Source organism: Scyliorhinus canicula, chromosome 8, assembly GCF_902713615.1.
Source record: "Scyliorhinus canicula chromosome 8, sScyCan1.1, whole genome shotgun sequence".
NCBI classification, from domain to species: domain Eukaryota; kingdom Metazoa; phylum Chordata; class Chondrichthyes; order Carcharhiniformes; family Scyliorhinidae; genus Scyliorhinus; species Scyliorhinus canicula.
Genome location: NC_052153.1, coordinates 188,402,817 through 188,413,469, shown reverse-complemented (window position 1 = coordinate 188,413,469; position 10,653 = coordinate 188,402,817). Strand labels below are relative to the sequence as shown.

The 10,653-nt window shown below is 49.9% G+C and overlaps 1 protein-coding gene across 3 annotated transcripts in view; it reads left to right on the top strand.

The window, feature by feature from the left end:
• The first annotated feature begins 8,681 nt into the window (after window positions 1-8,681).
• nop14 (NOP14 nucleolar protein homolog (yeast)) overlaps window positions 8,682-10,653 on the top strand; it is a 61,657-nt gene continuing 59,685 nt past the window's right edge. Inside the window, exon 1 of one of the 3 annotated variants that reach the window (XM_038805866.1) lies at window positions 8,682-8,815. The gene's annotated coding sequence lies outside the window, so the exon portion shown is untranslated. Of the gene's footprint in view, window positions 8,847-10,653 lie in introns of all 3 variants that reach the window. The other 2 variants (XM_038805867.1, XM_038805864.1) reach the window with 2 other exon arrangements.

Genomic DNA, 10,653 nt, shown 5'->3' with positions numbered 1-10,653 from the left:
TGTGGCCAAGGGAACGTACACAGTACATACATAGTAGGTAGAAAGAATAATCAACAGAGAACTTTGACAAATGGTACATCTACAAACAGTGATTGGTTACAGTGCGGAACAAGGGGCCAAACAAAGCAAATACATGAGCAGCAAATGCATGAGCAATTTTATTGCCAATAAACAAAAGGGTTTGAATAAGATGGAAACCAAAGCCCTGTGGTAGTCACCACTGTTGTATTATATACTGCATATGAGGGTATTACGGTAAGGCCCCCTATACTACAGGTCCGGGGGTAGATCCTTGCCCACTGGCTCCGCCCAGTAGGCGGAGTATAAATGTGTGTGCTCACCGAGCTGCAGCCATTTCAGCAGCAGCTGCGGGAGGCTCCACATCTCTGCGTTATAAAGCCTCGATTACTCTCCACTCTCGTCTCGTCGTAATTGATAGTGCATCAACCCCACAGAATTTTACTCACTCTATTTCATGCCCCCGATGAATTTTCTCCCCAGCTGCTCACGGTAGTGTCCAAAGAGATAGATTGCTGGAGACCCTGGGACATTCATAGAGGGTTGAAAACCCTCAATCGGAGTGTTTCCTGATGGCTGTGTCTCCAACTTGACATTACAATGTAACTGACCCCCCCTGCGTATGAGGAAATGTAAACTTATGGAATGTGTGGTGCAAGTTCATCACAGCAGAATGCAAACTTTCTGGCTGGGCAGAGAACTTTATGAGACTGAAGCTTCTATATATTAATCACCTTGACTTAGGTTATACAAGGCATCATTTTGAAGTTTGCTTCTGATATAAAACTCATAAATGTAATAAATAATGGGAGAAGGAGATACATAGACTGCTGAAATGATGCCTGGTAAATCACGGGGAGATGGTGGCAAAGTGGTCATGTAATTGGGCTCCTAATCCAAAGGCTCTGGGGACATGGGTTCAAATCCCACCACAGCAGCTGGTGGAATCCAAATTAAATCAATGAAATTTGGAATTGAAAGCTGGCCTCCGTGACTGTGACCATGAAACTAGCAGTGATTGCCATTAAAAACCCTGCTTCCCTTAAGGGAAAGAAAATCGTCCGGCCTACACGTGACTCCAAACCCACAGCAATGTGGGGTGACTCTTAACTGCCCCCTGAAATGGTTGAGCAAGCTGCTCAGTTCAAGGGCAATTAGGGATGTGATGCCCATGAATGGTGTAGCCACCTGGGGTGACCACTGCCCAACACAAAATGGATGATTGCAAGGAATGCAGGGAAATTGGACATGTTGTAAAGCAAGCAGCTTGCAAAGCGCTTGTATATTCAGACCACTGCAGAAACCAGTTTTGACTGCTGCAGAAACCAGACAGCACTATAAAAAGAAAACAGTTAGCATACTAATGAGGCGATGCTGGGCGATCCCCAGATACAATGGAAACAAGTTAAACACAGATCGATACATTCAATGGAAGGCCAGACTTTTCAGCGCCAAAGAAGTCCAAAACAATAAGTCCCAAGCAGGGCCGGCTCAAGGCACCGGCAACTCGGGCTGTCGCCCGGGGCGCCATGTGCTAGGGGGCGCCAGACTCGGGACCCGCGTATGCGCAGTTGGGCCGGCGCCAACCAGCGCATGCGCGGTGGCCGCACTCCCCAGTGTGGCCGCACTCCCCCAGGGCGGCCTCCCCCCGGTCCGTCCCCCCGCTCGGTCCGCTCCCCCGCTCGGTCCGCTATCCCCCCCCGCCTCGAGTCCGTCCCCCCGCCCCCCCCCTCGGGTCGCTCCCCCCGCCCTCCCCCCGGGTCCGCCCCCCCTTGGCCCCGCCCCCCTCGGCCCCGCCCCTCCTCGCCCCCCCCTCGGCCCCGCCCCCCCCTCCCCCCCCCCCCTCGGCCCCGCCCCCCCTCTCGCCCCCCCCCCCCGCCCCCCCCCCCCCCTCGGCCCCCCCCCCCCCAAGGGCACTGAAGTTCAGCTTGCCCGGGGCGCCAGCAACCCTAGGGCCGGCGCTGGTCCCAAGAACCGCCCAGTGACCGAGGAACTGCCCCATTATTGGGGAATTCAAATCAATCGATTGGGAAGAGACCCAATCGATTGCGAGTGAATAGAGGGTCCGCCCAGACCCTGAGAGAGGTATAAAGCAGAGACCCCGACCCCAGCTCGCTCTCTCTGTCAGCCTCTCCTTGACCAACTAGCCCTCCCAGCAGAACGCCGTTGCAGCAGAAGAACCTTGTGCAGGAGAGGTCTGGACAGCAGCCGCCAACAAGTAAGTCACAACGCACGCTATGAGAGTAGACACTCCTGACCCCCTGTAGTCCATAACTACTGGAAGCCTGCGGACCCAGGACAAAGCTAGAGGCCGTTGTTCCCTGATCCGGCAGTCCCCTTATCCAGATAAGTATTTGGCCTATTAGTTGTAGGATTAGCCTAGTCTTATAGTTTTATATGCATGATTAGTAGATTACTGTAATATAATAAACGTGTCTTGTTTGAACTTACTAATTGGTGTATGGATTTATTGCTTTGAACTTGACCTTGAAACTTGTGGCGGTATCTTAACGATACCTGGCGACTCCAAAGCTAAGTAACGAAACAGAGCCAAATTGAGTGTTAAGCACACCCACCCAGAACGAGCAACAATGGGAAAACGAATGAAATTCAGCACAGAGAAACGTGGAGTGATACATTTTGGCAGCAAGAATGAGGAGGGTCAGTTTAAATTATATGAACCAAATGGTACAATTGCAAAGAGGGTGCAGGAACAGCGAGACCTGGGGATGTACGTATACAAATCTTTGAAAGTGGCAGGGCTAGGGCTGTTTAATCCTTAGCTTTATTAATGGAGTCATAGAGTACAAAAGCCAGGAAGTTTGCTAAACCTTCACAGAGCACTGATTAGACGCCATCTGGAACATTGTGGCCAATAGTGGGGAAGCAATGGCCGAGGGGTATTGTTGCTGAATTAGTAATCTTGATGCTTTGGGGACCCAGGTTCGACTCCCACCATTGCAGATGGTGAAATTTGAATTCAATTTTTAAAAAGAAAATCTGGAATTAAAAGTCTATGAAGCCATACCGTAAGGGGCCTCACAGTAGCATGGTGGTTAGCATCAATGCTTCACAGCTCCAGGGTCCCAGGTTCGATTCCTGGCTGGGTCACTGTCTGTGTGGAGTCTGCACGTCCTCCCCGTGTGTGCGTGGGTTTCCTCCGGGTGCTCCGGTTTCCTCCCACAGTCCAAAGATGTGCGGGTTAGGTGGATTGGCCATGATAAATTGCCCGTAGTGTAAGGTTAATGGGGGGATTGTTGGGATACGGGTTACGTGGGTTTAAGTAGGGTGATCATTTGCTCGGCACAACATTGAGGGCCGAAGGGCCTGTTCTGTGCTGTACTGTTCTATGTTCTATGTTCTATATAAAAACCCATCTGGTTCATTGATGTCCTTTAGGGCAGGAAATCTGTTGTCCTTGCCTGGCCTGGCCTACGTGTGACTCTAGATCCACAGCAACGTGATTGACTTTTAATGCCCCCTTCAAGGGTAATTAGGAATGGGCAATAAATGATGGCCCAGCTGGCAATGCCCACAAGACTAAAAAAAATTCTGATCCTCATATTTTAGGGATGATGTCAAGATTTTAATAATAATAGCTTATTGTCACGAGTAGGCTTCAATGAAGTTACTGTGAAAAGCCCCTAGTCGCTACATTCCGGCGCCTGTTCGGGGAGGCCGGTACAGGAATTGAACCCGCGCTGCTGGCCTTGTTCTGCATTACAAGCCAGCTGTGTAGCCCACTGTGCTAAACCAGCCACTCTACTAGAATGGTGCTAGGGATGAGGGACTGTGGGGCGTTTTATATCAGATAAGCTGGAGTTGTTCTCCTTGGAGCAGAGAAGGTTGAGGTGAGATGTAATGGCAGTGTTCCAGAATCATAAAATATTTTGATAATGTCGGTAGAGAAAGGAGGCCTTGTGGAGCAGTGGGTAATGTCCTTACCTCTGGGACAGAAGCTCTGGGTTCATCATGACTTGATGGCTGTGGAAGGTGTATTCATAATGTGGCCAAACAGGTTTATTATCGAACATAGAACATAGAACAGTACAGCACAGAACAGGCCCTTCGGCCCTCGATGTTGTGCCGAGCCATGATCACCCTACTCAAACCCACGTATCCACCCTATACCCGTAACCCAACAACACGCCCCCTTAACCTTACTTTTTAGGACACTACGGGCAATTTAGCATGGCCAATCCACCTAACCCGCACATCTTTGGACTGTGGGAGGAAACCGGAGCACCCGGAGGAAACCCACGCACACACGGGGAGGACGTGCAGACTCCGCACAGACAGTGACCCATTTGTCATGGCCAGTTGACCTTTTCCTAGACAGATCAGCAAAAAGCATGACTTGGTGCTAGAGAGGTGGTGAGGAAACAAAGCGGTGACTTTGGACTATTTGAAATGTAGTACTTCCTTCAACTGCACTTTCAGTCCCCGGTCACATTGATAATGTTTCATATTGGCCATTTTGTTCAGCTGTGGGTTTTGGCGATCAACACCAGAGAATGGTTGCCGCTGAAATTTATAGAGAAAGCTGCCAAACTAACAGTTCAAAGGAAGCAGTGATAGTGAGTTGGGATGGAACAATCCCAGTCTCAACCATTTTCAGCTCAAGCATCCACCCAGGAACTTGCTCAACATGTTCCTAATTCTCTGCCAAAGAACTTTGGGGTAATGGTGTAAATGTTCATTATGATGTTTTCTGCATAGCTGCATTGGTACAACACAGCTTGTAAACCGTTCCAATATGTCTGACGACCGGCAGTAAGAGTGGGAGAGTTTCCTGGTCGGTCATTCTGCAGAAAGCAGCTGCAAACCACTACAGTACTTTGCCAAACATCATCATGGACTAATTCAATGGGAGTCCATGGTTGCCAAGGTCCTCTTAGGGCATGGTACCTGATGGAGGAAGTAGAGGAATGCTGTTTCCGCTGGAAGGCAGGTTAGTAAACAGAGAATATAGATTTGAGGAGACTTTGTCACACCTGATCACTTTAGGGATATGAGTCAGCCACTTGGCCCCTCGAGCCTGGAACAATTATTAAAATATTGGAGATGGGAAGTGCAGAGAGAAAGGCTTTTGACTGACAATCAGGAGTTATGCAATTGGATTGTGAGGCTCTGATGCCTTCCGGTTGGCTGGGGAGGTGGGCGGGCTACAAGGCTAGACATGTTGGGTAACCAATTGCAGATGTAGGCCACACGGTGGCACGGTGGTTAGCACAGATGTCTCACAGTGCCAAGGATCCGGGTTCAATTCCAGCCTTGGGTGACTGTCTGTGCGGAGTCTGCACGTTCTCCCCGTGTCCGTGTGGATTTCCTCCGGGTGCTCCGGTTTCCTCCCACAGTCCAAAGATGTGCGGGTTAGGTGGGTTGGCCGTGATAAATTGCCTCTTAGTGTCCAACGGGTTAGGTGGGGTTATGGGGATAGGGCAGGAGATTGGGCCTAGTTAGAGTGCTCTTTCAGAGGGTCAGTGCAGACTCGATGGGCCAAACAACCTCCTTCTGCAATGTAGGAATTCTATGGTTCTAAATGTGGTTATGTGTTGGTGGGAGGACATGTGGTAAAACCTCCAGAACGGGGTACAACATGAGCTGACAATGCTCACCCTCACTAACCTGAAGATCATATTTCTGTATACCATCTCCAATTATATGTAACGCTCCACAACTGCCCTCCAGTGGATTTCCTACATATATGCAGACAAATAGCAATAACACATATTTTGTAAATGTTTTCATATTTAAAAAATAAATTTAGAGTACCCAATTCTTCTTTTTCTAATTAAGGGCAATGTAGCGTGGCCTATTCACCTAACCTGCACATCCTTTGGAGTTGTGGGGGTGAGACCCACACAGACATGGAGAGGATGGTGAATATATTACTGCTGCCATTCACCATTGTATTGCATTGCATTGTATTGTATTATGTTGATGCCCTTGTGGGCTCCGCCTATGGCTCCGCCCCCTCGGGGGAGGTATATAGATGTGCAGCCTGCAGGCGGCACTCAGTACAGAGCAGTCGCAGGCAGGCACAGATCTAGCTGATTAAAACCACTGTTCACTTCAACTCTTCGTCGCGTGTGAATTGGTGGTCGCATCAGAGAGAAGGTGCAAACTCCACACGGACAGTGACTCAGGGCCAGATCGAATCCGGGTCCTCGTCGTCATGATGCAGCAGTGCTAACCACTGTGCTGCCCCGATTTTTTTTCATTCTTAATCATTTTCCACGAATTCTTCCTTTTTTCTCCCCTGCAGGATTTCTGGGGCAGCTTCACAGGCGAGGAGCAGATAGTAAAACAAACATTGCCCCCAATCTGGTCAGATATCTGACTGATGGGACGTACAGGAGTCTCTTTAAACCAGCGATGCATCACAGGTCAGGTCACACCTGTTGAAAGAGCAGGTGGACTTTCTAACAGGGTAGCATAATGGGCAAGGAGTGGGAGCTCTGGGTGACTTTCCCCTTGGGTTATTGAGGGCAATTGTAACGCTGCTATTGCCATCCCATTTCAGGTCAAGTAAGTCAGCTTTGATATGCTCTGGAATGTGCTGGCTGGAAGGGCGCTGGGAACCGATTCAAAATGTAATCAGAGAAATACTTGAAGGTGGAATATTTACAGCGATACGGGCAAAGATCTGGGGAGCGGGACTAAGTGGATGGATTTTTCAAAGAGCCAATGCTGACACAATGAGCCACATTAACCTCCCTTCCTGCAAGGATTTTCAGTGCAGTAAGAGCCTGGGACTCTAGACTGAGGATAAAATCCAGGTGTTTTTTTCAGGTACTCAATGCCGAATCACTGTGGAAAGCAGGTCCCAAAAGGTACTAAGGACAGTGACCCTAATGTTCTACAACTTCATGTGGAAAATAGATTTTGTATTTATAAATTACCCTTCAGGAGTTCAGGACTTTCCAACGTGCTGCACAGCCAATAAAGTACCTCTTGAAGTCTGTCACTGTAGAAAACGCAGCACAGCAAGGTCCCACAAACAACACTGTGCAATGACCAGATTATCTGATTGAAAGGAATTTTTAAAAAGCTTTTCTATCTTTACCTCCTAAACTCTTTTTTCTGCCTTAATCACTGAATGGTATATTTCCTGGTTCTTTCTATTTGAATGCAAATTCTTCAGTCAAAATGCAGCATTTATTTGTTTTTAAATTTTAGAGTAGCCAATTCATTTTTTCCAATTAAGGGGCAATTTAGCATGTTCAATCCACCTATCTTGCACATCTTAGGGTTGTGGGGGCAGCACGGTAGCACAAGTGGATAGCACTGTGGCTTCACAGGGCCAGGGTACCAGGTTTGATTCCCCGCTGGGTCACTGTCATTGTGGAGTCTGCATGTTCTCCCCGTGTCTGCGTGGGTTTCCTCCGGGTGCTCCGGTTTCCTCCCACACTCCAAAGACATGCAGGTTAGGTGGATTGGCCACAATAAATTGCCCTTAGTGACAAAAAAGGTGAGGACGGATTATTGGGTTACGGTGATAGGGGGGAAGTGGGGGCTTAAGTGGGCTGGTGCAGACTTGATGGGCTGAATGGCCTCCTTCTGCGCTGTATGTAATGTACAAACTCCATGTGGTAAACTACTGTCCTTTTGTATTGTTACATGCCTGGGCTTGTCCCTGCTGGCTCCGAACCACTGTAGTATATAATATGTGTATTGTGGTAAACTGCCACTGTATTATATGTAATGTGGTAAACCACTGCCTGATGGTTCTGCCTCCGCCTCCTCTCGGGCTCGGTTTAAAGGTGGCTGGTTTGCCCCAGTTCGGGATCAGAGGCCAGGAGACTTTCTGTTTAGTTTATTCAAGCCTCGGCTACGTTCACTACTCGTCTTGTGTTCATTGATGGCACATCACTCCACAAGGACAGTGACCCAGAAGCTGGAATCGAACCTGGGACCTCGGCACCGTGAAACTGCAGTGCTGCCCTGCAGCATTTATTTTTGATGAACATAGTGTTGGAATATCTCCAACATACCTGCATTTCTGTAATTCTGGCCTATTTTGTGCATCACTGATTTTAATCGCTGCACCATTTTTGGCTGTGCCCCTGAGCTCTGGAATTCTCCCCCTATACAGTAAACGACAGAACCCTGAAGAGTATTGACAGGCAGAGGGACCTGGGTGTACAGGTCCACAGGTCATAGTATCATAGAATTTACTACGAGGGTAGTGGGTGCCTGGAACTTGCTGCTGGGGGAGGTGGTGGAAGCAGGTACGATAGTGAGTTTAAGGGGTGTCTTCACAAATACATGAATAGGATGGGAATACAGGGATATGGACTCTGGAAGTGCAGAAGGTTTTAGATAAGACGGGCAGCATGGTCGGCACAGGCTTGGAGGGCCGAAGGGTCTGTTCCTGTGTGGCACTGTACTTTGTTCTTTGTGAACTTCTCCAAGATGTTCCCAAAAATCTACTTCGAGATTGAACTTTTGCTCACTTGTCCCAACATCTCCTTATGTGTTAAATTTGAATGCTCCCGAAAAGTGCTTTGGGATGTTTAAGGCATTGTAAAAATGCGAGTTGTGGTTCATGCTCAGTCTGGGTGACTTCAGCCAGTTGCCAGCTTCCCCCTTGCCCGCATCAAAGATGGCGGCGCTCGAATGAGCAGCGGCCCGGGAGCGGAAGCGCCTCCTCGGTCACGTGATCCAATTTCCAGTTGTGACCTTTGACACGTGGCTGGAGCCGGTCTCGGGCCTTGAGCGTGGCGACTGGAGCGGGAGGTTCGCGGTCTCCGTGGTAACGGGTGCGTGGAGCGGGCGGTCGCCGTGGTAACGGGTGAGTGGAGCGGGCGGTCTCCCTGGTGACGGTGAGTGAGCGGGCTCGGGTCTCCTCCCTCACCTCCATCCCTCCCTCCCTCACCTCCATCCCTCCCTCCCTCACCTCCATCCCTCCCTCCCTCACCTCCATCCCTCCCTCCCTCACCTCCATCCCTCCCTCACCTCCATCCCTCCCTCCCTCACCTCCATCCCTCCCTCCCTCACCTCCATCCCTCCCTCCCTCACCTCCATCCCTCCCTCCCTCACCTCCATCCCTCCCTCACCTCCATCCCTCCATCCCTCACCTCCATCCCTCCCTCCCTCACCTCCATCCCTCCCTCCCTCACCTCCATCCCTCCCTCCCTCACCTCCATCCCTCCCTCCCTCACCTCCATCCCTCACCTCCATCCCTCCCTCCCTCACCTCCATCCCTCCCTCCCTCACCTCCATCCCTCCCTCCCTCACCTCCATCCCTCCCCCACTCACCTCCATCCCTCCCTCACCTCCCAACCTCCCTCACCTCCCTCCCTCACCTCCCTCCCTCCCTCACCTCCCTCCCTCCCTCACCTCCCTCCCTCACCTCCATCCCTCCCTCCCTCACCTCCATCCCTCCCTCACCTCCATCCCTCCCTCCCTCACCTCCATCCCTCCCCCCTCACCTCCATCCCTCCCCCCTCACCTCCATCCATCCCCCCCTCCTCACCTCCATCCATCCCCCCCTCACCTCCATCCATCCCTCCCTCACCTCCATCCATCCCTCCCTCACCTCCATCCATCCCTCCCTCACCACCATCCATCCCTCCCTCACCACCATCCATCCCTCCCTCACCTCCATCCATCCCTCCCTTCCAAAGATATGCAGGTTAAGTGGATTGGCCATGCTAAAATTGCCCTTAGTGTCCAAAAAGTTTAGGTGGGGTTACAGGGATAGGGTGGCGGTGTGGGTTGAGGTAGGGTGCTCTTTCCAAGAGCCGGTGCAGACTTGATGGGCTGAATGGCCTCCTGCACTGTAAATTCTATGACTCCAGTCCTCCCTCACCTCCACCCTCCCTCATCTCCATACCTATCCTCCCTCAACCTCACCTCAAAAAGGGAGGTAGAGAGAAAACAGGGAACTATAGAAAGTGAGCCCAACTTAAGGATTCCATAACACAACTTTTGGAAAGCAGTGGTCTAATTAGATAAAGTCAGCATGGATTTACGATAACCATGCTTGACAAATCGACTGGAATTCTTTGGAGATGTAACTAGTAGAGTTGACCAGGGCGAACCGATTTATTTAGACTTTCAGAAGGCTAAAAGACAAGGTCTCACAGCAGATTCCACAGAATCTTCATTGCAGTGTTAATGTAAGCCTACTTGTGACACTAGTAAAGATTATTAATATGTAATGTTAAAGTGCATGGGATTGCGGGTAGTGTTGTGAGATGGATAGAAAGCTGGTTAGCAAACAGGAAGCAAACAGTTGGAATAAATGGGTCATTTTCTGATTAGCAGGCAGTGATTGTGGGGTACTGCAGGGACCTGTGTTAGGACCCAACCGTTCACACTATATATTAATGATTTGGACGAGGGAACTAAATGCATTATCTCCAAATTTGCAGATGATACAAAGTTGGGTGGGAGGGTGAGCTATGAGGAGGATGCAGAGATGCTTCAGCGGTATTTGGACAGGCTGAGTGAGTGGGCCCATGCATGGCAGATGTAGTATAACATGGATAAATGTGAGGTTATTGGCTTCTGTAGCAAAAATAGGAAGAATGATTATTAATTGAATGGGTGTAAATTGAGAGAGGTGGATACTCAGTGAGACCTTGGTGTCCTCGTGCATCAGTCACTGAAAGTAAGCGCACAGGT